This window comes from Pteronotus mesoamericanus, unplaced genomic scaffold (genome assembly GCF_021234165.1).
Source record: "Pteronotus mesoamericanus isolate MK-2021 breed Mesoamerican mustached bat unplaced genomic scaffold, CSHL_Meso_final scaffold_167, whole genome shotgun sequence".
NCBI lineage: Eukaryota > Metazoa > Chordata > Mammalia > Chiroptera > Mormoopidae > Pteronotus > Pteronotus mesoamericanus.
Window position 1 is genome coordinate 27,107,966 of NW_026555308.1, and position 27,970 is coordinate 27,135,935.

Consider the following 27,970-nt stretch of genomic DNA (forward strand, 5'->3'; position numbering starts at 1 on the left):
TTGAAAGGCATTAGTGGCATACAGGGAGAAACTGGTGTCTGGCATTAGGGCGCGAGCTGGGGGACAGCTTTCTCCCAGGCAGAAAGGTGGGCAGTGCAATTGTTCTATTTCTGAGCCCTGTCCCCACAGAGCCACAGAGCCACAGAGCTGGCAAGCTGGTGCCATATTTGAGGCTTCATCAGCCTGGCTCACATGGTTTGCTCCACCCTGGGGAATCTGCCCCCGCCCCCGCCCCGCCCCAAACTTACAGGCCCACTTGAGCTGTCAGCAGTGGCTTTTCCATATGAATGGCTAATCTAGCTCAGGCTTCACATCTTCCTAAATCCTCTTATGCAAGCAACAACCAGCCTCAGTGAGCCCCTAGGCCCCACACATCTGGCTAAGCAGCCTCAGGGATTGTACTAACAACGGACAGCTTTGGAGGACAGATTGGCTTTCCATGGGAACTCTGAGCCCAGCACAAGTAGCAGCCATCTCAGATTGCTTTGTAGCTCATGCTGGGTGGCCTCAGGTACAACACAGGTGGACTGACTTGGCCTGCACTACCCGGGAAACCGCAGAGCCTGTGCACCCAGTGGGCAGCTACAAATTATGTCAGAGCACCTCCATCCTGCCCCTGCACAGCCAATCCTCCACAGAGGGCAGCGGATGGTGGTCAGTGGTCACAGCCAGTCCTTGTCCTTGACTGGCCTGGGTAAACCCCTCCCATTGACCTGCCAACAGCAACCAAGTCTCCCCTACAAGAGGAGGGTGTGCTCAGCCCACACAAAGGATGCACCTCAAGTGCCCAGCTTGAGTGATAGGGGAGGCTGTACCACTGGACCCTACAGGATACCTACTACATTAGGCCACCCTACCAAGACAGGGAGTCATAGCAGCTCTGCCTAACACATAGAAGCAAGCACAGGGAGGCTGCCAAAATGAGGAGACAAAAAAAGGTCCAAATGAAAGAACAGATCAAAACCCCAGAAAAAAAAAACTAAACAAAATGAAGATGAGCAATTTATCAGATGCAGAGTTCAAAACACTGGTTATAAGGATGCTCAAGGAACTTAGTGAGGACTCAACAGCATAAAAAACACACAGGCAGAAATGAAAGATATACTAATGAAAATAAAAAATAATTTACAGGAAATCAACAGTAGAGTGGATGAAGCCGAGAATCAAATCAATGATTTGGAACATAAGGAAGCAAAAAACAACCAATCAGAACAACAAGAAGAAAAAAGAATCCCCCCCAAATTAGGGAAGTTTAAGCAGCCTGTGGGACAACTTCAAGCATTCCAACATTCACATCATAGGCCTGCCAGAAGGAAAAGAGAAAGATCAAGAAATTGGAAATCTATTTGAAAAAATAATGAAAGAAAACACTCCTAATTTGGTGAAGGAAATAGACATGCAAATCCAGGGAACACAGAGAGTCCCAAACAAGACGGATGTAAAGAGGCCTACTCCAAGACACATCATGACTAAAATGTCAAAGGTTAAAGATAAAGAATCTAAAATCAGCAAGAGAAAAGCCGTTAGTTACCTACAGGGGAGTTCCCATAAGACTGTCAGCTGATTTCTCAAAAGAAACTTTGCAGGCTAGAAGGGATTGGTAAGAAATAGTCAAAGTCATAGAAACAGGGACCTACAGGCAAGATTGCTCTATCCAGCAATTCTGTCATTTAGCTGTCATTTAGAATTGAAGGGCAGATAAAGAGCTTCCCAGACAAGGAACAAACCAAAGGAGTTCATCATCACCAAACCATTATTATATGAAATGTTAAAGGTACTTAAGAATAAGAAGGTCAGAACTATGAACAATAAAATGGCAATAAATACATATCTATCAGCAAGTGACTCTAAAAAACTAAGCATAAAAGAACAGAGAGAGAATCATGGATATGGAGAGCGTTTGGTGGTTACCCAATGAGAAGGGAGTGTGGGGGAGAATGGGTGAAGAGGTGAGGTGATTAAGAAGTACAAATAGGTAGTTAGAGAATATTCATGGGGATGTAAAGTACAGTATAGAAAGTGGAGTAGCAGAAGGACTTATATGCATGACCCATGGACATGAACAGTGGTGGGGGCATTGCCTGAGGGAGTTGGAGGTGCTGGGGGAAAAATGTGGACAACTGTAACAGCATATTTAATAAAATATAACTTAAAAGAAAAAATATGAATGGGTTTGTGAGCTATGGCTTCGTGAGACTATTCTTTCATTTTTAAGTTAATAGGATTTTTTAAATAGGAAGCCGAGACAATCGTGATATTGAGAACTTTATCAGTCTAATTGGAGCTATGTGACATTAAAATAAGAAAATTTCCCCTGAATGTCAATGGACCCTGAACAAGTAGGGATCAAGAAACAGAGGGCCCTGTCTGGACGGGCCGCTTAGGAGCCCCACTGGTTTGGACAAAGCCTTGGTTTGCAGCAGAGTCCAAATCGGCCAGCCTCCCACCAGACCCTCAGCCTGAAACGCGCCGATTATCCCGAATCATATCACATCACCGTTTTAAGTTTTTAAAATGGTCAAACTGGCAGTTTATTTTGTTCAACCTACAGATGAGGTTTGTTTTCCTGCTTATTTTTTCTTAAATAGGTTAACTTCTTAAAATAGAAGCATAAATATTACCAGGAACAAAATACTGTATATAAAACAATGGCAGAGAATGGATGTATTACGAATGAGTGATTTATAAATAAAGAAAATAAGGCTTGGAGAGTTGAAAGATTATTGCCCAGGCGTATGGAACTGGGAACTGTCATGTGGGAACCTGGATCTGGCTGAACCTGTACCCTGTGACCTTTCCATCAAGGCTCACTGGCCCTTTGCTTGTTTGCAAGGTAGTCACCTCTGTGGTCCATCTTAGAAGAGAGCCATCACTGAGAAATGAACCGCCTTCCATCTGGAGCACTTGGAAAGCCTTGGGCTCCCATATAATTATGTGACTCCTTGAAATTAAAGAAGACCTGCAGCATGTTGTTAACATAAGCATTCATCTCTTTTAAATGTAATAGTAACTCATTTTCTTACTATGAACAAAGGGCATTGAAAAAAAAAACTTGAAAATACAGGTACGCAGAAGAGAAGAAATTTGGCCTGCACAATTGTACCAGCCAGAGATCCGCACTGTTAACTCTTGCATGTGCCCATTTATTTAAGCAGCGTGTGTGGAGCGGGCACGGCACGCAGTGCTGGGAGATTGGAGGACAAGCCGGTGGCCTTTGTCCTGGGTGTAGAAAAGGCCAAAGTCAATAAACAAGTAAATCAACAAATACATTGACTACAAATTGAGATATTTGAAACAAAGTAGCATTTTAAAGGTTAGTCTGTGTTACCCAATTATGGGGTGAGAGAGAGAGGGCAATATCCTAATTTAGACAGGGCAGGGCGGGTTCAGAAAAGGCTTTGTTGGGGAGGAGGCGTTTCGTCTCAGATAAGAATGGTAAGCAGTCAGAGAGGCAAAGGGCTGAGAGTCCAGGAGAAGGTACAGTTAGGGCAACCAAGGGGTTCAGGACACGCCACCCCAAAATACGCCCCTGTGGCATACTCGTTATTTTGAGCTAAGGGCACTTGAAGTAAAGCAGATGCAGAAAGGCTCTCTGGCCTCCACTTTTGTACATCAAAGCAGGGCATACAATTTCCCGTGAGGAGGTGCCCGGCCTGTACCAGGAAGGGAGAACATCGGTATCATCAGAGACAGGGAGTCAATGTGAGACGAGTCTGCACAAACCAACCCTTCAGGAATGATTCTTCCTTTCCATTAGTTTCTCCCTTGTATTTCCTAGTCACTTTCCCACAGTTTACTGTTCTTAGCCCAAGCCCACCTTCCCTTTGTCTAATCAATGAGGCCCTTGGGGGTCTCATTGTTTCTTTGGAGTTTTCACTTCTTTCTAGGAAGACCTCCAGGCCATGGAAAAATGTTAACACCAAATAAAATTTTTATGCATTTTTTTCCCCTGTCTTTTGTTAATCTGTCTTTTGTGAGGTCAATTCCCAGGCCCCAGCCCCAGAGCCTCAGAGGGTATAGGAGGGGCGCTCTGCCCTTCTCGCAGGAAGGAGGTTAGTGCATTGGCTGGCGGTGTGGGGGTGGGGGGGAAGCAGGGGGAGGCAGGGGGAGGCAGGGGGCGTGGGCCAACCTGTGCTCATGCTCTCGTGGGATTTGGAAGAAAGCTGAAATTCTACCCCACAGGGGACATTAATTATATATGTAGTTTTAAAAACAAACATGGAATAACTGTGTACGTGATTGTTTGTAACTTGTTTTTTCTTATCAAGACATATAGCAGGTCTATAGTCTTTTTGATGTGCAAGTGCCCTTACCCAGGTAACCTTGCTGGCTTCTTGCTCTCTTACTGCCTTTATAAGAGAGAGAACTAGATTCTATTTCTACCAGTATAATATACATTAGGGGGAAAAACCTCTGCCACTTCTCTGCATATGCAACAATGAATGTAGTTTCCTTCGGATTGAGTAAAAATCTATAAATGGGCATTTTTCTAACAGGAAAGATTGTTTTTTGTTACTGGCCTGCCCCCTGCCCTCTCTAACGCCCAGGCAGAGGTTAAAAATGAATTTGTACACAATGTAAATACCATTAATTAAATTGCAACACCCTGCAATCACATTGTCTATGTACTCTTGTTTCTTCAGAATCTCACTTAACATAACTTGGTATCGAGCCAGAGCGATACTTCTGATTCCTCTAAGAAATTAATAAGCCCCTCCGCCCTTGAGCTGGTAGATCGGTGGGGCGTTTGGGGAGATAGTTTATATGTTTTGTATCCTGTGCTTTTTGTTCACTGTCACTATTTTCAGTCAATAATCACTGAATGGCCGCAGGGAATACAGCCCATACCAGTGTGGGGACGTGAGTTGCTTTTAGAGTTTCAACATTAAGAATCACAATGTGCAGTCCAGACAAGTCACATTCATAGGCTTAAGTGAAAAAGACAACAGTTTGAAAGACAAGTACAGCCAAAATGATTTGGCATATTTGGGGTAGCCCTTGATAATAGGCTTACCCCAGACAAAGCGAGTGAACAAAACAGCCAGGGACCATTTTACAGCTGGTGAGTAATGCCCCAAGGTTCACACAGGTCTCCAAGAGGGGGAATTCTTTGTGGTCTTGTGCCTTGGAAAGTTTTTCTTGGTTGAGAGTGAGAAAAGACACTTTTTCATTGTCACTCAACCAGTCGGAGGGAAAAACCACTCCATCCATACCCAGCTGGAATTCCCCACTCCATCTACTTTTCGGTAAAACCTAAGATCTGAGATGTGACAGCTGTCTCTACCTGTGGTCTCATGAATCTGGAATATTCCATGACTGGTGTGTGTGGGTGGGTGGAGGTGGCCACATACACTGCAAATTCAGACCCGTTTGAGATTTAGAAGGTTTGGGATTATTATACTTGGCAGTTGTTTTCCTGAATTATAAGGAAAAAAAGAATCAGATTAATGCTATTTGGTTATTGCTTTTTATAGATTTTTCTTCAAATAAAACTTAATTTTCTTGGTCGTCTGTCACATGGGGAGGGAGGAAGACCCATCAAATATATTTTATTAAGCAAATCTGAAGCCCAGAAAGAGGATGAGAAAAATGTGCTCTGTGTTCAGGATGTAGGGAAGCTGTGAGGTTCTGAAGTGGGTGATCTGGGGCCCAGCGTCGGAGTGATGGGAGGGAGTCGGTGTATGGATTTTCTACACTGAATGCTTCCCAAAAGCCCAGGACACTCTCTTTAGGTGGGATAGGAAATACACTTATGTCACTGAGACATGTTTCCAAGCCTGTAAAGAAAAGCCTCATCTAGTGTTATAAGATTATTTACCTGGTTTCTCAGAGTTTGGCCTCATCTGGTACTAGACAACAGAAATAGACATATTGCAGGTATTCTAAGATTTGAGGGACCTAATGAGATAGTAGGGTTTACTAATGCTGTTGTGGTATTAAGAAGAAATAGTAATAATCTCCATGATGCCACATTGGGGCACAGAAGTCATTCTGGGTATGACATTTTCCCCAATTGCTCTGCAGCTACCTAGGCTTTGGAATTGTTCTCCCAATTTTGGTAGTTTGTAACATGTTAACTCTGCATTGATGGACTTCTATCTATGCTATTATTGACTTCCTTTTCTTGAACACTTTACACCAAGCACAGCACATGGAGTCATTTGTTACAGACACTGCGGTGAACTTCAGGCAGTTTCTGAAGGCGCAGAAAGTGCGGGCTGAGACCGGAGACAGTCTGCACAGGAGCCCCCGGCAGGGCCTCTGGGCCCAGAGCGTCAGGTCCCGGCTGCGCTGCTGATGGGCCCTGACTTTAGACAAGTAAGCTTCTCTGTGAATTGGGGTGGGGGCCATGTGGCCAGCTGGGTGTGCTTGGCAAAACTCTAACCGTAGGGCACATAGCTGACCACAGACCACTGGCCACGGTGCTCTGACGTCTGTCATAGCGTTCCCTGAGAGCAGGCCCCATGGCTGCTCGTAGCCTATTGAGTGTGGCGGGATAGTAAAGCAAAACCAATACGGGGCCACGTGGAGCTGCTCCTTTGCCACGTTGGCTGGAGGACCCCTGGATGGCTTTGCCCATCTTCCCCTTCGTGATGTTTTCAGCCACCCTTCCCTCCGCCTCCTGGCTGGGCTCTGACTTGGATCACACTCCGAAGGCTCTCCTGGCCTCTTCCAGCTCCCTCCCCCTTTCCCTCACAGAGGCATTTCCCCTAATATGGGGTTGTCAGATTAAGCAACAAGTACACAAATAACAGGGTGTTCAACTAAATCTGAATCCCACATGAAGAAATAATTTTTAAAATCATAAGTATATTTTCACTTTGAATAGACTCATTTTATCCGGCCAAAAAATCTGGGCAACTTGAATACCATCTTGGTACCTGATTCTTGGAGGACTTCTACTAAAACACAGGGCGCTCACAATTGTACCTACCTCTTAGGTCAAATTGAATGAATAAAAGATGTAATTAGAGCTGGATTTGAACTTGGCAAGTGCTCAGTAAGGGGTAGTTACTATCAAAGCCAAAGGGTGTGCCAGTACTGAAGGGGCTCCTTGGGTCTCCCAGCATTTCCCCCAGGTGGCAGTGGGGATAGGCTGGTATCCAGGTTCTGCCCCAGGTGCAGGGCACCCCTCCCACACAGAGTTGTCTGGTGGTGGCACTTGCAGGCCTGGTCGAGGGTGAGTGACCCTCTCAGAGATGGGGACCCTCTCAGCAGAGTGGCTCTGCTCTCTCTTCTGCTCCTGCGTGAGCGGTTCCTCTCCATCGGCAGCCACTTCCCGTCGCCCTGCTCTTGTCCCCGTCTTCTATTTCCCCGTCGCATTAAGGTTGTTCATACAAAGAGCCAGGCCTGGTCATCGCACAACTAGAGTGTTCTTTTTGCTTCGGGCCAACCTCCAAAGCTGTGTTTCCAGGTTATTCTTCAGGCTGTTTCTCTTTTTCATTGTTTGGTTTACTTTGCTTTCTTTTCCTTTGAACGCTTAGGCTCTGAGATAATCTGGTTGGTTGCAAATTCTGGAGGCTTGAAATGTGGGTAACTGAGGTGATATAAATCAATAATGTGGGAGTGGAACCTTAAGAAACAAATGAGAAATTTCATTGTTATCTGGGGCAAGTAGAGAATTTAGAAGCTGAAAACCAAATGACTTGGATTTTTGGAATAGAATCTGAATGTTTTAAATCTTATGTAGCAGGACCAGAGTCATATGAGAGATATTCAATAGCAATAATACATTAGTTGATTTACATTTCCCTAAAATCCAGAAAACTAATTTCAAAACACCATGTGAACATAAATGAATTCTTATTGAAGATAACTTTGTAATGATTTTGTTCCCCGCTTAATAGAAGTCTTATATGTACATTAAACTTCCTCATACTGATGCAAATTACCTATGCAAAACTGTAATCACAAATACTGATTTATGATTGAACTTAAACTTCAGGTTTCATTAAAGTCATAGGTTCATAACGCTAGGGTTTTGAAAGGCTACCGAAGCCAACACTTTGCCTTTAAGCAAAAGTGGGTTGTCCCAACAAGATTAAAATCAAACTATATCAAAGTTTCAGAAGAAGGATTACATGACATGAGACAAAATGTAAATTCTTGAGCTGCTACTGTCATATTTCACAAAAATTGCAAATTGAGTTAGTTATTTGAAGAATGGCTGTATTGATCTTTTCTATATAATAGCTTGTTTGTGACATGTTAGATGGTTTATGAGATGTGATTCAACATGTAGTCTACAATAATGTTAATTTTGAGTCTTTTGGAGGGAGTTTTTTTTCCCCCTAGTAGTTACGAGGTTTTTTTCAAAGCATCATACTCTGGATTTAGGACAAACCCATGAGACATAGAATGTGGGAGGAAGAAGATGGAATTTTAAGTCAGAACTCCTGGGTTCACATGCTTTCCCTGCAATCGAGTTCCTTGGGTATGTATGCCACTTAGCTTCTTGGAATTTAGCTTCCTCATCTGTAAAATGTTAATACTAATATGGGCCTGCGTTATTTTTTAAACCAGATTTTTCTGTGTCTTGAAGGCAGATTGTATTACAAAGAGCTTTGTAACAAATTCCTGTTATTTGTGTGAGGAAGACGCTATTTGTATAATTGGTCACTCGTAAGAAGAAAGCACAGATTTGTTCATTGCATTCTGTTATGGGGCACTCATCTTCAGCAGAAGCAATTAACAAAGTTAAAAAAAAAAAACAACCATAAAGGGGAAGTAGGAGCAGAACATTTCTGGTAGGTGAGGCTCTGGCTCTCTGCCCTTGATGTGTTCAGCAGCAGCAGCACCAAACCCCTGGGGACACTGTTACTGCATCGCTGCATGGCCTGTGGGTGTTCGTGAGTCATTATCTCCATTGCAAGTGGCATGACTGATGCTTACAAAGACAGGGAGCTTTGCCAAACCTCACCATCAGTAAGTCACAGAAGAAAAACCTGAATCTAGAGATTTGGGTTCCAGAGTGCGTGCCCTCAACACGTGGTAACTTTCCCTTTGAGGTCACAAACTGACTATCTTCAGTAGAGCACCCCTTGTCCCAGAACTCCTGAGAATATCAATGTCCTTTGCCTGGGCTGAGGCACATCTAAAAGGGCAAAATTCTTCTGGTTGTTCTAATGAATGAATGAGTGGCACAAATTTCCATGGACTTGACTTGATACTGTAGGAGAGGAGGAAGCTTTCTTCTACTTTCTTAGGTTTAGTAACTGAGGCCTGTGAATTAAACTGACAAAAGGCAGGTTAACAGGAGAAAAGGTATACAGATGGTGTTGATGTTTATAATTTTACATATGAGAAAGACTTCACAGAAAAGAGGTAAAAACCCCAAAGAAATGTTATGTTTGTAGGATTGTATGCCTAATTTAGTAGGAGAAAGGGAGGGGGACAGTACCCTGCTAGCTTTGTGATGATGTCTGTTTGGGTGTGATTAGCTTAGAGTTCATCTCTGGGGAAGGTTTATGACGATTGAGCTTTGTGGGAGGATCTGTTTTTAGGTAGAGAGGGATTTCAGGGACTCAAATGCCTTCAACTCAAAATAATTCTCGTGCTAAAATGGCATATTTTGGGATGTCATATTATGATCCTTTTAGTATGTTTGACTGAGAACTAAGTTCTTGAGGCACCTAGTAAATGTGATATTTAGAGTTACTACTACCCAGTACAATCTATGAAGACAATATTCCCTTTGAAGGCGGTAAGCAAATCCCTTGTAGGGAAGGCTTCCTCTTTATGGTGGCAAAGAATGGAGACGTTCCCTTGGGGACAGAGGTAGGCTTCCAGTCTGGGAGGCTGGCTGGCGGGAGTGGCTGCTGCCTACGGCGCAAGCTCAGGGATGGTCCCTTGGTGTGAGCATGGACCTTGGCAAAGGGCAGGCTCTGAGAGGTCTGGGGCAGGGAGGAGGGAGAGCAGTGAGGTAGCACAAGACTGGGTAGTGCCTGGCGAATGCTCTTTGGGATGCTACAAACTGCCTGTATCTTTATACATTCAGGAACCTGTACTAGATCCCTTGAGGAAACAGATGGAGACACTGGTGTCTGGGTACCAGCACCCACAGGCACAGGCCCCCACATGGCAATGCAGGCACCATGAGGAAGGAAAAAATGGGAGCAGTAAACCTGTCAGACAGAAAAATACATTCTTTTTGAGCAAAAACTAAATATTAAAAACCACGCATGGGATGGTTAATTTTGTGTCAATTGGATGACTGGACTAAAAGGATGCCAAGACACCTGTCAGCATTCCTAGGGGCGTCTCTGAGGGTGTCTTGGGAAGAAATGAGCTTTTGAATCAGTATTCTGAGTAAAGATCACCCTCCCCAGCGTGGGTGGGCACCCAGTCTGTTGGGACCAAACAGAACAGAAAGAGCAGACAGAGGGCGAATTTGCTCTCTCTTTCGGAGCTGTGACATCCATCTTCTACTGCCCTTGGACATTGGAGCTCCTGGTTCTCAGGTCTTTTTACTTGACTACATCACACCACTTGCTTTTCTGGTTCTCAGCTTTGTTGATGGCATATTATGGGATTTAACCTCCATAACATGTAAGCCAATTCCTGTAATAAATCTCCTCTTATATATATCTATATATCCTATTGGTTCTGTTTTTCTGGAAAAATCTAATACAGTGCACTAGGCCATGTAGGATGCCTTAATAAATCCCTAAAGGAACCATATCACCTAGGTTGTTATGTGATCATAATTGTCAGTAATATTAGAAGTCAGTAACAGGAGAAAAGCTTCAACAGTTCACGTGCTAGAAACCAAATAACATTACTAAAGCAATCTTAGATTTAAAAAGAACTCATAAATTTAAGAAGAACCCAAATTAAGAAGTATTTGGAACTGAATGACAGGAGAGTTGAGGCATTGCAGACGTGGACCCTCATGGACTGGGATTAGGTTAACGTAAGTCTCTGAGGTGCAGGAAGGCTCCAACTATCATGAGTGTTTGGACACTAGAATCAGCCTGTTGTTAGAGAATTCCGAGGCCTTGCTTTCAGGATCTGACTACCAGTAATGTTGCGAAGCCTTTAACGAGCATGTGCACATCTAGATGCTTGGAATGCCTACATTTTTCTTGACGGACATGTTGTCCATGAGTTATCAGTTGGGTGGCCATCAGGCCTGGCTCTCCTGGGATAGCTCCAGTTGATGCCTGCTGTCCCGGTGAAATTATTGGGTTGGCCAAAAAGTTCATGTGTTTTTATCTGTAAAATAAGACACATTTTTCATTTTCACCAATAACTTTATTGATTTGGATATTTTGAGTATGTCAGCTCTCTCTCACATGGTAGAATGATGATTATTCTCAATTAATGTCTCGATCGCTCTCAACTTCAACTGGTCTACCTGACCGTGGAGCGTCATTGTCCAGCAAGAAATCTCCAGCATGAAACTTTGCAAGCCACTTTTGACATGTTCAATCAGTCACTGCACCTTCTCCCTATGCCGCACAAATCTTTTTTTGCATTTCAGTTGCGTTTTTATCTTTCTTGAAATAATAACGCATAATATGCCAAAAACATCGCTTATTTTCTTCTATCTTCAATATTACAATGGCTACATAAAAATTCACTGGTTTTTATGCTGTTGTTTTTTTTTAAATGCACGCTGATATGACAATGCAATCTCACAAAATTGTTTCCAATGAAGTTAAAGACAACTGAGCGCTAGAAGAGCCAACTTGCAGAAAAAAACCAAACGGACTTTTGGGCCAACCCAATATTAATGGGACCGCCTTTTACTCTCAGAAGTGTCATGGTATGGATGATAAATAATGCCATTACCCTAATAGTCAGTCATCACAAGTTGGCCATGACCTGGAGGTGTGGATAGTTTTGTATTAAAGAATGTAGTTGTAAAATGATTATTACAGTTTTCTTTTGGTAGTTGTTCATTGCATGTATAATTGCTCCAGTATTACCATTTTGATCGATTTGTTTGTCTTCCTTAATTCTTTGTTATCCAGCTTCTTTTTTCCCTTGTGGGAAAGTTGGATGGCGGGCAGGCCCTGAGGGACTTTGTCCCCACAATGGCCTGTGTTCAGAGCAGTGTGAGCCGTATTTCTCTGAGGCGCACCCCCTACTCCCCGCGCTGTGAGGCCGACTGCTTCGGTGCATTTTCATTTCTGAGCCAGAAGAGAACCATCTTAAGATTCTTAACTGTTAAGTTCCACCAAGAAACATTCTCTCTGATGTGTGTATAGTCTATTTAAATTTTGCCTACGTGCAGAAGAACAGCGAGGACTACAAAGTAGAACAAATTGACCTGATTCATCATCCAGGCATGAGAGCCTCCCTGTCCTTGGAGCTGACAATGCGGTGTTAGGGCCTCTGCCTGCTGTTGGGGAATCACAAACATTGCTTATCTCCAGAGAGGCTCTCAGTTTATGGTCTGCTTTAGGCATGCACTACTGAATTCACATCAATGGAAATGTCTGGTTTGAAATGTGCTCTGGCATCCATCAATGAGTGCTTTAAAAAAAAAAAAAAAGATTTTCCTTATTTATCTTTAGAGAGAGGGAAAAGGAGAAAGAGAGGGAGAGAAACATCAATGTGTGGTTGCCTCTCATGTGCCCCCAACTGGGGACCTGGCCAGCAACCCAGGCCTGTGCCCTGACTAGGAATTGAATCGGTGACCTGTTGGTTCACAGGCCAGTGCTTAATCCACTGAGCCACACCAGCCAGGGCCAAATCAATGCTTTTATTCATGCTCTGTATTAATGATGGTTTAGATCTACTCCTGCCATTAATCAATGTGGAATAGGCATAACCAGTGTATTGTGCAAACCATGAAGGCCAGTCCTAGTCATGTCCTCAAGGCTAAGAAGAAATCTGGGACAGCCAAAAGGATATAGGGCGTGACCTGAGCTAAATGCAACAGTGGCTTCTTCTTCCTTTTTCCCATAATACATGGCCTGGGGTTTTGCTTACAATGAAATGTTCCTTTACGTTTCTAACAGACCTCTTGATTTACTGCCAGGACCAATTTGGATTTAACCATTTTACTCTGTTGTGAGTGACTCTAGGTTCCCAAACCCACCACCAGAAATTATAATTCAGGAGATAATGGAGGCTTCAGAACCTGTTTCAATAAACCTCTCTGTTCCTAGGATTTAGTGGCAGGCATTCCTTGGATCACACTGTTTTGGTGGGAGGGCCAATGCCTTTAACCGCATTGCGAGTTAATCCCTGCAGAAGCCAGAGTTGCTGACCGGCAGGGTCCAGACCGGGAATTCCTCCTCAGACCAGCCCATTGTCTCAGGATCGTCAGATTCAGGAAGAGGGGCGGACGTCTTGTGGCAGGCCCTACAGTCACTAGGGGCGCAGTGTGCCTGGGACAACTCTAAAGCGGGGTGAAACTTGAGTACTTGGGAAAAAGAGCAGCTAAAGCTTCAAGTGTTTCAACCTGGAGCAGTGTTCCCTTCCCAGCCGATGCAATTAGGGTCTCATCAAGGAATTGCAGTGTCTAGTTTTTTTCCTGTTTGTTGCTATAGTAGTCATCATTGGCCCCAAGTACCCCAAAATAAAGAAATACTATTAGGAAACATAAAACAAAAGTGCTTATGAGATCCTGAATCCTCCAGGGAAACCAAATTCAGGCGAGACAAAACTACATCCCATGCTTGTTCATTCCCTCACACCAGGGGCTAGGTAGTTTAAGTGTGTGTGATAAAAACCTCCTCGTGGGGAGCGGAATTGTTTAAAGCAAGTCCCTTTGGGTCAGTCCTGGTTACGTGGCCTCCAGAAAAGGATCCCACCTCACTTCTCAGGTAATGTTTGTGAAGCTGGCAGCAGAGGATGGGAGGTGACATATTTTGACCTTTATAAACGTCATGGGTTGATTTACTAATATTTACCCAAATATCAGGAAGTCTTCACATGTAAAAAGCCTGACAGTACCCGAACAAAAGACTATAAAAATATTGATTTAGAAATAGACACACCTCCTATTTTTCCAGGAAGACCATGTTCTGGTTCTATGCATCTGCCTCAGTAGCAGGTGTAGTCATGTGTGTATATTTACTTGGCGGCCTTTCCCAGAAATCTATTCAAGCCATTATGGTTATTCATTTCAGAGAAAATGTAGCTCTTAGTATCATTAGCATTTTATAGTTTTATGCCATTTTATACCTTCAAGGGCTTTACAGGTGCCCTTAATTCATATTCATTACCACTTCCCCAGACAACATTTAGCAAACTTTTAACCTTCATTTAGGCTCTGCATAAAAATGGAAGAATCTAGTTCTGACTGGACCCTGTCATGTTCTTTTATTCTCTGGCTAAATCAGGGGAGGATATAGTTCCAAGATCCTTTTTTTGGAGACCATAATCTGATGTAGTATGGATTCCCACTGAATTTAATACTCTCCCTCTCAAAAGGAGACATGAATCAATTGCTCTTTGAAATTAATCATTCATCCTGCCATTGAAAACACTAGGAAAATGGTCAGGAGGTTTGAGTGGGCCCAAGTCCCTCCAAGAGTCTATGTATAGTGTTATTCTCTTATAAAACTTCATTCAAAAATCCATTTGGGCAATAGGATCAATACCATCGCGAGCCTACAAGATACACCTGCCTTAAGCTGAGTTTCATGTTGCAGCGTTAGAGAAAATATTGTTAGAGGAGACCATCAAAATCACATACTACTTTACTGATCATTCAGAAGGATGTAAAATGTAATCAGAAATCTCTCTTAAGTTTTCCCCAAGAGTTAAAAAACAATGACAGCTAAAGGATGCGTATGCTGACCCAAAGCTCATTCACTTCTTTACCAAGATTGCCAGTAGGGTTCTGCTCGGGGGAGACATCTGAGTCCGGATAGAGACCAATTTACTGGGCTTTAGCCCATTAGCTGTGTTGGATAGGGCAACGCAGGTAGAAATCACCTCGTGTTTTATTGCAAGTTAATACCTCTTTCTCCTTGTTATTTACTTTTCTTTACTCCAAGGTGACTTCAGGATTTACGTAGTCTTTCATTCAGTTCAGCAGCCACTTGGTTTTGATTGTGCAATCAGTACTCTGCCTTCAATTTTCTCCTGTCAGTAAACTACCTTTCTGCAACAACTGCCTGGCAAATGAACTGAGTCACAGTATGCTTGTCTGTAAAGCCAATAGCACATTACACCCTCCACACAACGTTACACAGATCAGCCTTGTCAAGGCCCTAGAATTACCATGTGATTGTTGTTCTTCTTTCTTAGTTTAGCAAGAAATGGCTTCATTTCCCAGGGGTGACTTTACCTCTTGAATGGAAATTTGCCACAGCCTTAAAAAAATGAGGGGAAATGCAGATTGCTCACGTATCGCTGCTCTCTCCTGAAACAGCAGAACGATTGGATGCCAAACAACCTAGAAATTTTCTTTTGCTTCCCCCTCCTATAGTTGACTGGCTTCCTCACTGAACATTCACTAAATAAATACATAACATTTTAACAAGTCCATGCTGGTGGGAAGGCAGACCGGAATTTATGAATCTTTCTCGCTTTTCTTTTTTTTTAAAGTGCAGCTCTAAGGACTGGAGTCCTTGCTCTGTATTCAATCTAAAACAACCCATTGAAATTTTTATCTTTAAATAGAGAATAAATGTCGATTGTCATGACGTTTTGCTCTGGTTCATCCACTCAGGCTTCCCCTCACCAACGCCGACCTGGCTGAGTGCCTAACCTGGCAAAGGCAGAGATTGTCGCTGAGCCACTCGGTGGCAAGGCTATTGCATTGGACCTCTTCCAGGTGAGGGGAAGGAGATGTATTTTCTTTGGAATAGATATGTGTTCTTGATATTGATCTTCCTTCCCTGTTCATAATGTTTCTGCCTTATTTACCATCATGATGATTTCACAGTCCACAACATGTTGCTTCTGATCAAGAAGCTCCATTCACAACAAAAGAATTTCAGCAGAGGGCTAGTGCCCGTGGAATTCACTGATTTTTACCATGTACTTCATTACTCAGAAGCTGCTGGTTTAATAGAACAGTGGTGTGGCTTATTGATGAATCTAACTGGTAAGACTACCAGTTAGGAGAGGTGCTGTGAAAGCATGGGATTCTGTCTGACAGGATGCAGTAGATGAAATGAAGCTGAAGACAACACATACGTGTTTGCATTGTCCATAACCATGGGTCCAAGAGTCAAGGTTATTATTACAACTAATAATCCACTTGGGGAATTCTTCCCATCCTTGCAGTTTTGAGCTCTGCTGGGTTGGAGGTTTTGGTTCCTACGAAGCCATGCTTTCAATGAATTGGAAGCTAAGAGCGTCAAATATCCATTTTGGTCTACTAGTGCCACTGAACCAGTAGGCAACCAAAAACTATAGCAGCAGTAGCAACAACAACATGAAAGAAAGAAAGAAGGAGAGTTGAGGCAGGCAGAGGGAAGAAAGGACAAAAAAGAAAGAACAAGAGAGAAAGAAAAAGGAAGGCTCTGAGGATTCAGACTCTTCAGGAATAGAAATTTGGGTCACCTCATCTCAGAATTATGACCAGCTGAGGTTTTTTTCTGAGGGCAAAGATAAAAGGGACAGTGGAAGAAGGTTATAAATAAATTTTTTGATTAGTTACAGAAATGAAGATGATAGCAGCTATCTATATTTTTCTCCCTTGCTTAGTATGGTGTGTATATTATAAATGTGTATATAGTAACAAGTTTCTTTTCTCTCTTCCTTCCCTTTAATATTGTATACAAGTTTTTTTGGAGGCTAACTTTACAATGTAGTCTGAGGGAACAAAATATGTAGATGGTACTGTGACCAGATTTTATTTTACTTTTAATTAATTTTTTAAAAGGGAGTTTTGAATTCATTATTTCCCCCTTTCGAGGTCCAGTCATGTAACTCCAGAAATGGTCCCCGGAGTTACAAGAGCAGGGATAAGGCCAGACGTCAGAGAGAGAAGTGGGCGGCCTGCGGGGCTGGGGCCAGAGTCCTGGGGAAGCATCCCGCTCTCTCAGGGTAGGATTTTGCAGGTGTGCAGGGGCAGGATTTCGTCTGCCCCCCTCGTCATACCCTCCCTGCCATCAGGAGGTAGTTCACTGGAAACTCAGGTGCCTGCCTTCCCTGCGGGACCTCAGTGGCGAGTTTGGTGGCTTGGCTTCTTCTTCCTTCTGTCCCTCTGGTTCCAAGGTTCCTGGTCCAGCCTTTTGGACTCTGCCTGCATTGCTGCCTGCTCACGTGTGTTGGGAAGATGGGGCCTGCGCCTTTCTCCTTAGAGACGAGGTGGAAGAGGGCAGGCTGAGCCTTGGTGAGGGGTCTCCTGCAGGGAAACTGGGTGCCTCCTTGGTGCTCCCGCATTTACAGAGGAAATCCAGCACCTTCTGGGCAGGGCTGGGTGGCGGGGGCTCCTCCTCCAACTCCTTGAGGCCCCTTCTCTCCACGGGGACCAGCTGGGGTAATCAGGGCTCCAGTGTGGGGATCTGAGGGGGTGGTAGGATGCGCAAGTCCCTGGACACCTTGCAGGGCCATGTCACCTCCCCACCCTGAAGGAACTCCTTGAGTTGGGGGCTGCTGTTGAGTACAGGGAGGCACACAGTGAAGAAAAGCAATTCCTCAGCCCTGTTCGCCACTCTTTTTCTTTTTTTCCCCTAAAGTGTTTCAATAGCAAACTTACAGGAACAGCCCAGAACATAGACAACATTAAAAACATGGGCTTGCATATAGTACAACTCAGTTAGAAAGTACAGTGAATAGATGGAATTTCCTGTAAGATAAAAATGCAATGAACACTATTTGCTTGCCATCAATAAGAAAAATGTACCTGGACAAACGCTGGCATTGTCCAGAAAAACTTAACCAGTAAATTTATATGGTTAAGAAGTTGAACTGCTGAAACTTGTTTACGGAAACATTTTGATTTTCAGTAATGCTTTATGTCCCCACATTTACATATATATTTTTAATGATATTTTATTGATTATGCTATTATAGTTGTCCCAATTTTTCTCACTTTGCCCCCCTCCACCCAGTAAGCCCCACTCCCACAGGCAGTCCCCACACCATTGTTAGTGTCCAAGAGTCACGCATATTAGCTCTTTGGCTACTCCATTTCCTATACTATATTTTACATCCCCATGGCTGTTCTGTAACTACTTATCTGTACTTCTTAATCCCCTCATCCCTTCACCCATTCCCTATACCTCCTTTCCATCTGATGTGATATGCAACCATCAAAATGCTCTCCGTATGCATGATTCTGTCTCTGTTCTTCTTGTTTGCTCAGTTTGATTTTTAGAGTTACTTGTTGATAGATATTTATTTATTGCCATTTTATTGTTAATAGTTTCAATTTTCTTTTTCTTAAATAAGTCCCTTTAATATTTCATATAATAATGATTTGGTGATGATGAATTCCTTTGATTTTTTTTTTCTTGTCTGGGAAGCTCTTTATCTGACCTTTGTTTCTAAATAATGGCTTTGCTGAGTAGAACAATCTAGGCTATAGGTCCTTGCTTTTTATGACTTTGAATATTTCTTGTCAATCCCTTCTAGTCTGCAAAGTTTCTTTTGAGAAATCAGCTGGCAGTCTTATGGGAAGTCCCCTGTAGGTAACTAACTGCTTTTCTCTTGTTGCTTTAAGGTTCTCTATCTTTAAGCTTTGGTATTTTAATTATGATGTGTCTTGGAGCAGACCCCTTTGCATCCATCTTGTTTGGGACTCTCTGTGCTCCATAGACTTGCATGTCTATTGCCTTCACAAAATTAGGGAAGTTTTCTTTCATTATTTTTTTCAAATAGATTTCCAGTTTCTAGCTTTTTCTCTTCTCCTTCTGGCATCCCTAAGATGTGAATGTTGGAGCACTTGAAGTTGTCCCAGAGGCTGTTTATACCTTCCTCATTTTTTTGTATTTCTTTTTCTTCTTGTTGTTCTCATTGGTTATTTTCTGCTTACTTATGTTCCAAATCATTGATTTGTTTCTTGGCCTTATCCCCTCTACTGTTGATTTCCTGTAAATTGTTCTTTATTTCCATTAGCATATTCTTCATTTATGCTTGCATATTTTTTATGCTGTTGAGGTCCTCATTTAGTTCTTGAGCATCCTTATAACCAGTGTTTTGAACTCAGCATCTGATAGATTGCTTATCTCCATGTTGTTTCATTCTTTTTCTGAAATTTTAATCTGATTTTTTTCATTTGGGTCATGTTTCTTTGTCTCCTTGTTTTGGCAGCCTTCCTGTGTTTGTTTCTATGTTCTAGGTAGAGCTTCTTTGACTCTGTGTCTTGGTAGTGTGGCCTAATGTAGTAGGTGTCCTGTAGGATCCGGTGGCACAGCCTCCTCTATCTCCCTTCCTGGAGGCTGAGTACACCTTCTTCTTGTAGTTGGGGCTTGATTGTTGTTGGCAGGCCAAAGGGAGAGATTTAGCCAGGCTAGTAAGGGGCAAGGTCTGGCTGTGGCCACTGGCCACCAACCTCAGCTCTCTGTGGAGGATCAGCTGTGCGGGGGCAGGGTGGTGATAAAATTCACATACAAATGAAAATGGAAAAATTGCCAAAACCTGATTTCTGTCCCCTATTTTCCACTTACAATCATGTACTTAGGCTCCTTTTGTCCCCATGGGAGGAAGAAAATAATGTTCAGATCTACCAATAACAGAGAGTTTTGTTTTGTTTTGTTTCTTTAGAGAATGAAATGTTTCCCATCATAGTGGATTCTTAAGCATGTTTTTCACCTTTGCGGCCTGCTAGCTGGATGTTATTGAGATCATTGTTACACACTTGGCATGGCTAGCATATAGTTTGGTGTCTTCAAAAAGGCCAACCAGATAGGCTTCTCTTGTCTCCTGCAAAGCATCAATAGCTGCACTCTGGAAGTGGAGATCTGTTTTGAAGTCCTGAGCAATTTGTTACACCAGACGCTGGAAGGGAAGTTTGTGAAATCAGAACTTCAGTGGACTTTATTTCACTAAGTGCCGTAGTACTAGGCCTGTAGCGATAAGCTTTCTTCACCCCTCCAGTAGAGGGCACACTCTTGTGAGCTGCTTTGCTAGCCAGTCGCTTCCTCTGTGCTTTACCACCCCTCAATTTGCAGGCAGTCTGCTTTGTACCTGCTTTCTAGGAGACATGGTAGAGAGACCTACTTACTTACTCTCCCCTCTCTTCTCCTTTGCTGGTCCACGAGCTAGAGGCAGCCCTGGCCTCTCGCGCACCTGGATCACTGAGGCAAAGCACCTGCCAAACACCTGGGTGCAAGGAATGCTGGGAACTCCTGAAGGAGGCACAAGAGGTTGAGGTGGGTGCTGACCAGGTCTCCAAGCCGCTTGCAGGGGTTGCTGTACACAGAGATGGGTACAATGAATGTTGGGACTTTGCATCTCATAATTTTCAGGTAAGGATGAGAGTGTCTGCTTTTGTATGAAGTATAGTTGCAGTCTCCTTAGACAGAAACATAGAGGTGTGTTTCTCCTCTGAGAGTTCATATGTGTATAGAAGGTGTGTATGGCAGTTGAGTAGCTAATGGATTGGGTAGTAGCTGGTTATTAAGCTATTATCTCTGAGCTCCAAGCCTTCCCTTCTAGAATCCACTTTGTGGTGCTAATGTTGAGATTCTTCCAACCATATTTCTGTTTTGCCAGTGTCTCCTTGTTAGATTCTGCTAATACAAGGTACTAGCAAGAGCCTGTGAGACTGGAAGGGATGAAGGGATTGTGCCTTCCTCTTTGCTTCCTGAGAACTTCTTGAATTTTTCCTTTTCCTGTCACCTTATTCTCATTTCTTTACCCTGGCAATGGCAGTTTATTCTTGTAGTAGCAGCTGAACCCAATTTTCAGTTTTCCCAGCATTTGCAGAACTGGCCTCCTTGTGCCGCCCCTGAGGCATTAGTCCCACCGGGTGTGCCCCTTCCTCAAAGCTCTGTTTCAGCTCCAGGGACCCCTCCCAAGCTTCCAAGCTTTAATAGTTTGAACTGTTTTTCTCTTGTCCCCCAAACCGAGGTTCGCTATCTCCATACTGTCTCAGTGCCGTGTTTCCCGTTTTTGTCACCAATTCTTTCTATCTGGTTCACAGGCCTTGATGTCAAATTTTCTCTGGTGTAGGACTTCCATCTTCATCCCAGATGGACTATCAGGGATTAGATTTGATTTGTCACCTGTGACAAAAGTTCAGCAGTAGCTGAAAGAAAACAACAACAACAACAAAACACTGAAGAAGTAATTAGTAAAAAAAAAAGCGTATTGTGCACCCATCAAAAAGTTCCCAACTGGGAGCCCTCGAACCAACCATAGAATGAGCCTCAGGGGTTTGTTGTTATAAAGCAACTTATACAGTAAGAAGGAATGACTGTTTATTCTTGACTATGATTGGCTATAATATTAGAATGTTTTCTAAATAATAGAGAATTGGTCAATGGTTACCTCGTATCAACCTTGGAAACCTTTATAGGTTTCGCTTATAAATTTCCAGAGGCATAAGCAAGAAATGACCCAGGCCGAGTTAGTCTTGCAAAATAAGCTAAATTAAACTTTGTAGAATAAACTGGTTTTGTCTGCCCAGGGAATTTTCATGGCTGGTCTCCATTTGTTTTTTATTTTAATACCTGACAACCATAAAACCCAGACAAAATATATGAACAATAGTTTTCAAGACACTGGAAATCGGGTAATGAAAAATGGTTAATACCCAAGAGAAGGGAAACAGTGGAGGTGAGCCCTATGATTGCCCCTCCATGCTTCGCCTGCCCGGAGTTTCAGGCTGTGGGTGCAGGAAGGGGAATCCGGGCAGATAGTAGCCACGGAGATGGAGCTGGGAGGGAGCCTAGGTACCTAAGTAGGTACCTAGAGTTCGCAGAGCACAGTGCTGGAGAGGAGAGAATCTCTCTTGGAAAGACACGAAGAGGATGAAGAGACAAGCCACAGTCCAAGATAAAAATATTTATAAATTACATGTTTGATGAAGGGCTTTTATTCAGAATATATAATGAATTTTCAAAGCTCAATAATAAGAAAATAGTCCAATGAAAAACGGGCAAAAGATTTGAACAGATTCTTCACCAGAAAAACTATACAGATGATGTCAAATAGCATATAAAAAGATGTTCAACATCCATAGTCATTAGAGAAATGCAAATTAGAACTAGCGCATTGGCCAAAAAAATCTGTATGGTTTTTCCATAAAATAAAATACACATTTTCATTTTTACCGATAACTTTATAGAGGTGGATATATTTAGTATGTCGATTATCTCCCATGTGGTAGAATGTTGATTGTTCTCAGTTAATGTCTTGATTTGTTCGCTGTCAACTTCAACTGCTCTACCCAACCATGGAGCATCGTTCAGTGAGAAATCTCCAGCACAAAACCTTGCAAACCATTTTTGACACATTTGACCCAGTCACAGCAGCTTCTCCATATACTGCACAAATCTTTTTTAGCATTTCAGTTGCATTTTTACTTTTCTTGAAGTAATAAAACATAGTATATTGAAAATATGTGTTTTCTTCCATCTTTATTAAAATGACTACGCAAAAAATTAACCAATTTTGGTAAGTTTTTTAAAAAAAATGCACGCTGCTATGACAGTTGTCATAATACAATCTAACAAAATTGTTTTGAATGAAATCAAAGACAACTAAGCGCTACTAGAGCCATCTTACGGAAAAAAACCAGACTTTTTTGCCAACCCAATATAATTAGGTACCACACACAGCTGTATTAGAAATGCCCTTGAAAATTTGGAAGACTGATTATATCAAACGCTGGGGAGGATGTAGAGGGACTGTCACTCTCATACACTGTCGGTGGGAATGTTAAATAGCACCTTTTGGCGAAATAGTTTGGCAGTTTCTTAACATGTTAAACATATAATGCCTTCCATAAGCCTGAGAGCCGTTCCATTCCTAGGTGTTTACCCAAGAGAAATGAGTGTGTATGTGCACACAGAGGTTTGTACAGAAATGTTTATAGCAGCTTTCTTTTTAATAAATAAAAACTAGAAATAACCCAAATGTCTGTCCCCAGGCTGATGAGTAAATAATTTGTGGTGTATACACAGAATGGAATACTATTTGGCAATAATAAAGAATGACTGTTAAAACATTCAAAAGTCGATAAATCTTAAAATAATTTTTCTGAATGAAAGAATCCAGACAAAAAGAGCATAATGCTGCATGGTTCCACTTATATAAAATTCTAGGAAATTAAAGCCGCTATATAGAGACAAAAAGCAGATCTGAGGTTGCTGGGGGCTGGAGCGGGGCGCAGCGAGAGGCTCAAGGGAGGGATTGCGAAGGGGTGACCTTTGGGAGTGATGGATATTTGTATTATCTTGCTTGTAGTGATGTTTTTGCAAGTACATACTTATGGCAACTTAAACTGTATTTAAACATGTAGTTTACTATGTGTAAATTACACATCAATAAGGGCGTTAAAAACTAGAAGTGAATTAGAATGCTGCTAGGATGATGCTAGTTTGACAAAACTGCGCAGTCATTCCCTGTGGTAGCTAACGAACCTATTTCTCACCGAAGCCACTGCCTTTGGACTGGACTCTCCCTAGAGCAGCTGTCATCCTGGAACAGGAAGTCCTCTGTGTGATCCTGGGAAGGTTTTTGTTACTTCCTGCTGTGGCCCATGCATGTACAGAGAAAGAGGAATAGAGTTCCCGGTCATAATCTTTAACTGGAGAAAGAGTGAAGGGCTAATGTGACCACTGCCTGGCCAGGGCCCAAGAATGAGGGAGGGTAACAGTCTCCACTGCTTGAGTTCAGAGATTACTGGCTATTCTGTTCCCCCAGTATCATACGAGGAGGGGAGAAGGAGCCTATGGCTGAGATTGTTTATGCACACATATCTTAGGCGCAACCAGAAACAGAACAGACAGCCATGTGAAAATGCATACTTGCAGCTTCCTGGAGACAGAGGAGGCGAGCTGATGTGCCCTCAGATGGGCACAGTGGTGGCAGGACGGGGCGGGGGGTGGTGTGTGCTTCTCTGTGCGACCCCCTCGCTCCTGTGCATCGGTCAGGAGGCTTTTTAGAATCAAGGTTGACTTCAGAAACAGCAGTGAAAGTAAGACTTTGGGCAGAATTTTAAAAAAAGATGTGTTGATTTATTTTTAGAGAGAGGCTAGGGGAGAAAGAGAGGGAGAGAAACACCATGTAAGAAAGAAACATCTACTAGGGCCCACCCCAGAACCCAAGCCTGTGCCCTTACCAGGAATTGAGCCAGTGATCCTTCGCCCTGTGGGATGACACCCGACCAACTGAGCCACACAGGTCAGGGCTTGGGGAGAGGCCTAAGGCCAGTGGGCTACGTGGTTTTCACCAAGACCTATCGAGATAGGGGAAGCAAGGGCTATCTTCCCTTCACATTTTTTATACCATTAACTGGGGTTATATGTATAGTGATGGTGTGTGTGTGTGAGGGAGACAGAGAGAGAGAGAGGGAGAAAGAGAGAGAGAGAAGGAGGAGAAGAGAGGGAGAAGAGTGACTATATTAAGTGGCTAGAAACATAGAAGAGAAAGTATAAGAAGTGGCAGTAGTCAGATCTCTGCATTTTTTTTTTAATTAGAAAAGGCTTCCATTAAAACATTATTTTCTTTATTTGTCAAATAATATCAACATTAAAGGAAAACCATTTTGTAATTCAGAATTTCATCACCTTAACAATTGCATTACTTTGTATTCCCTTCCAGGGATTTGTCCATGTGGGTGAATATTTTTACCTACAAATTGTCATATAATTTTATACTCAGATTGTTTAACTGATCATCATACATTGAACAAATCTTGGCTGCTTTTTAAAATGTTCTTTGAGAAAATACACACCCTAGAAGATAGAATTAGTCCTATAACAGCTACTTAGGAGATTAAAAGCAGATATAAAAGAATTTCACCTTAGCAAGGTTAGATAAAAACAGAAATTCTTTCCTTTAAAAATTGAAGTATAATTGGCATATAATGTTATATTACAGTAGTTTCAGGGGTACAACATAATGATTCAGTATTTGTACTGTACGAGTATATATTGCAGAATGCTCACCACAGTAAGTCTAATTAACATTGGTCATCATACATAGTACTGAATTCCTTTTTTCTTGTGATGGGAACTTCTAAGATCTACTCTTAGCAACTTTCAAATATGCAATACAGTGTTTTGAACTATGATCACCATGCTGTACATTACATTCCCCTGACATTTATTTTATAACTGGAAGTTTGTACCTTTTGACTCCCTTTACCCACTGCACCCACTCCCGCACCCCTTGCCTCTGACGACCGCCAATCTGTTCTATGTATCTATGAGCTTGTTTTATCTTTATGAGTCTGCATATGAGTGAGCTCATATGGTTTTTATCTTTCTCTAACTTATTTCACTTAGCATAATACCCTCAAGGTCCATCCATGTTGTTGCAAATGACAAGATTTAATTCCTTTTTATGGCTGAACAATATTCTCGTGTGTGTGTGTGCATGCATCAATCACATTTTTAAAAAATCCAGTCGTCTGTTGATAGACACTTAGTTAGATTGTTTCTATATCTTGGCTGTTGTAAATCATGCTCAATGCCCCATTAGCATGGGGTCCATATATCTTTTTTGATTTACTGTTTTCATTTTCTTCAGATATATAACTAGAAGTGGAATTGCTGGGTCATAAGGTAGTTCTGTTTTCATTTTTTGGAGGAAATGTCAAACTGTTTTCCACAGTCACTGCACCAGTTTATTGTATTTTCCCACCAACAGTGCACAGAGGTTTCCTTTTTCCCACATTCTTGCCAACACTCCTTTGTTGTCTTTTTGGTAACAGCCATTCTAACAGGTGTGAGGTGATAGTGCATGTGATTTTGATTTCAATTTTCCTGATCATTAGCGATATTGAGCATCTTTTCATGTACCTGTTGGTCATGTGTATATCCTCTTTGGAAAAATGTCTATTCAGAACTTCTGTCCATTTTAAAAAATCAGGTTGTTTATTTTTTTGCTATTTAGTTGTATGGGTTCTTTATCTATTTTGGACATTAATCCCTTATCAAAGTTATAATTTACAAATATTTTCTCCCACTTAATAGGTTGCCTTTTCATTTTATTGATAATTTTCTTTGCTGTGCAGAAGCTTTTTAGTTTGATGTAGTTCTACTTATTTATTTTTGCTTGATTGCCTTTGCTTTTGGTGTCAGATCCTAAAAACTTTTGCAAGACTGATGTCAAGGAGCTTATCACCTATGTTTTCTTCTTTGAGTTTTATGGCTTCAGGTCTTACATTCTAGTGTTTAATCCATTTTTGAGTTGATTTTTGTGTAGGGTATAAGATAGTAATACACTTTCATTCTTTTACATGTGGCTGTTCATTTTCCTAACAGTATTCATTGAAGAGACTGCCTTTCTCCATTGTATATTCTTGGCTCCTTAGTCCTAAATCAATTTACCATGTATACAATAGTCTATTTTTTGGCTCTCTCTTCCTATTGATCTATGTGTTTGTTTTTATGCCAGTATCATACTGTTTTGATTTCTGTAGCTTTGTAATATAGTTTGAAATCAGGGAAATGGTGACTCAATTGTTGTCCTTTCTCAAGATTACTTTGGTTATTTGGGTTCTTTTGTCCTTCCATTGAAATTTTAGGATTCTTTGTCCTATTTCTGTGAAAAAGGGCATTGGAATTTTGATTGTGGTTGCATTGAATCTATGCATTGCTTTGGATAAGGCTTCACATTTGGAAAAAACAGAAGAGCTGGAAATTCAATGATCAATGATCCTTTATTTAATATTTAATTTTAAAATTTTAGTTAAGAACTGTTAATATTATCATTAGCAGCAGGGTGGGCTTAAAAGAAGCACATGAAATGAATATTATATCATTGGGCTCCTTTGTGAGAAGATCAGGTCAATGGATCCCAAATGATGGCCTATTACCGATGTTTAGAATTCTGACTTTTAATAAAATGCTTGAAAGTAAAATCACCTGGGCTATTACATGTTAGTGCCCATGAACTTTAGATCATCAGAAACAAACAGATAAGCAAGGAAAACATCTCCTGAATTTCATTATTAGAATACATAAATCAAAAGAGCATATGAAACAGTTCATATTTAAATTATAAATTTTTGTTCTGACTGCATGAATATATGAATTAGGATGAATTCTGGAAGGCAAGGAAAAGGCATCTTAAAAAATGTGCCTGGGATGGTTTCAAAGACTTGCATAAATGCATACCTGGGAAATGCATTGCAGTGTTGTGGCATATATGTAGAAAGGTATCTTAAATATTCACAAAGCTTGAAAAGTCAATAATAATAGCTTTTCCCATTTATGTGAGACTGGTAATTTCTATTTGCCAAAATAATATATAATCATAGATTAAAATATCAGAATGTATAGGAATAGCATTACAACCAATAATCCCTTTTTAAGGTTTATTTTTTTCTGATTCTATAAAGGTAATACTCAAGTTTTATTTTTTTATTTTTAAGAGGAGAAAGGGGAAGAAATACTTTTATTTATTTTTAGAGTGACGGTAAGGGAGGGAGAAAGTAGGGGAGAAAAACATTGATGCGAGAGAAAAACATCTCACAACCCAGGCATGTGCCCTGACCAGGAGTCAAGCTGGCAAGCTTTTGCTTTGCAGGACGATGCCCAACCAACTGGTTAGGGCCAATACTGAAGTCTTAAAACGACAAGGTATATGGTGGACATTTGCTATTATTTTGGCCACTCAGCATCTGAAACTCCTTCCTAGGTTAGAATTCCCTACTTTTGTAACTTAGGTGGTAGAGGCTGAAAATCCCAGATGCTTGCTTTCCCGTGCTGCTGCTTCTTCCTCCTCTTCCTCGTCCCTACCCTCCCTCCTCTCCTTCCCCTCCTTCTCCTTCTTTTTTACTTGTCTGAAGGTAACTAGCAGCAATGGCTAAGTTAGTCATGCAGCTCATTTACCTCCAGGTTTGTTTAGCACATCCGAAATATCTTTTCTCTTGGCAGACAGCTCTCCCATGCTTCTCTGTAGTTAACATGCACCCATGCAATCTGGACCTCGC

General features: G+C 41.9%; 1 pseudogene; it reads right to left on the reverse strand.

The window, feature by feature from the left end:
• Nucleotides 1-17,036: 17,036 nt before the first annotated feature.
• On the reverse strand, nt 17,037-20,318 carry LOC129083523 (sorting nexin-15-like; annotated as a pseudogene).
• Between the last annotated feature and the right edge of the window lie 7,652 nt (nt 20,319-27,970).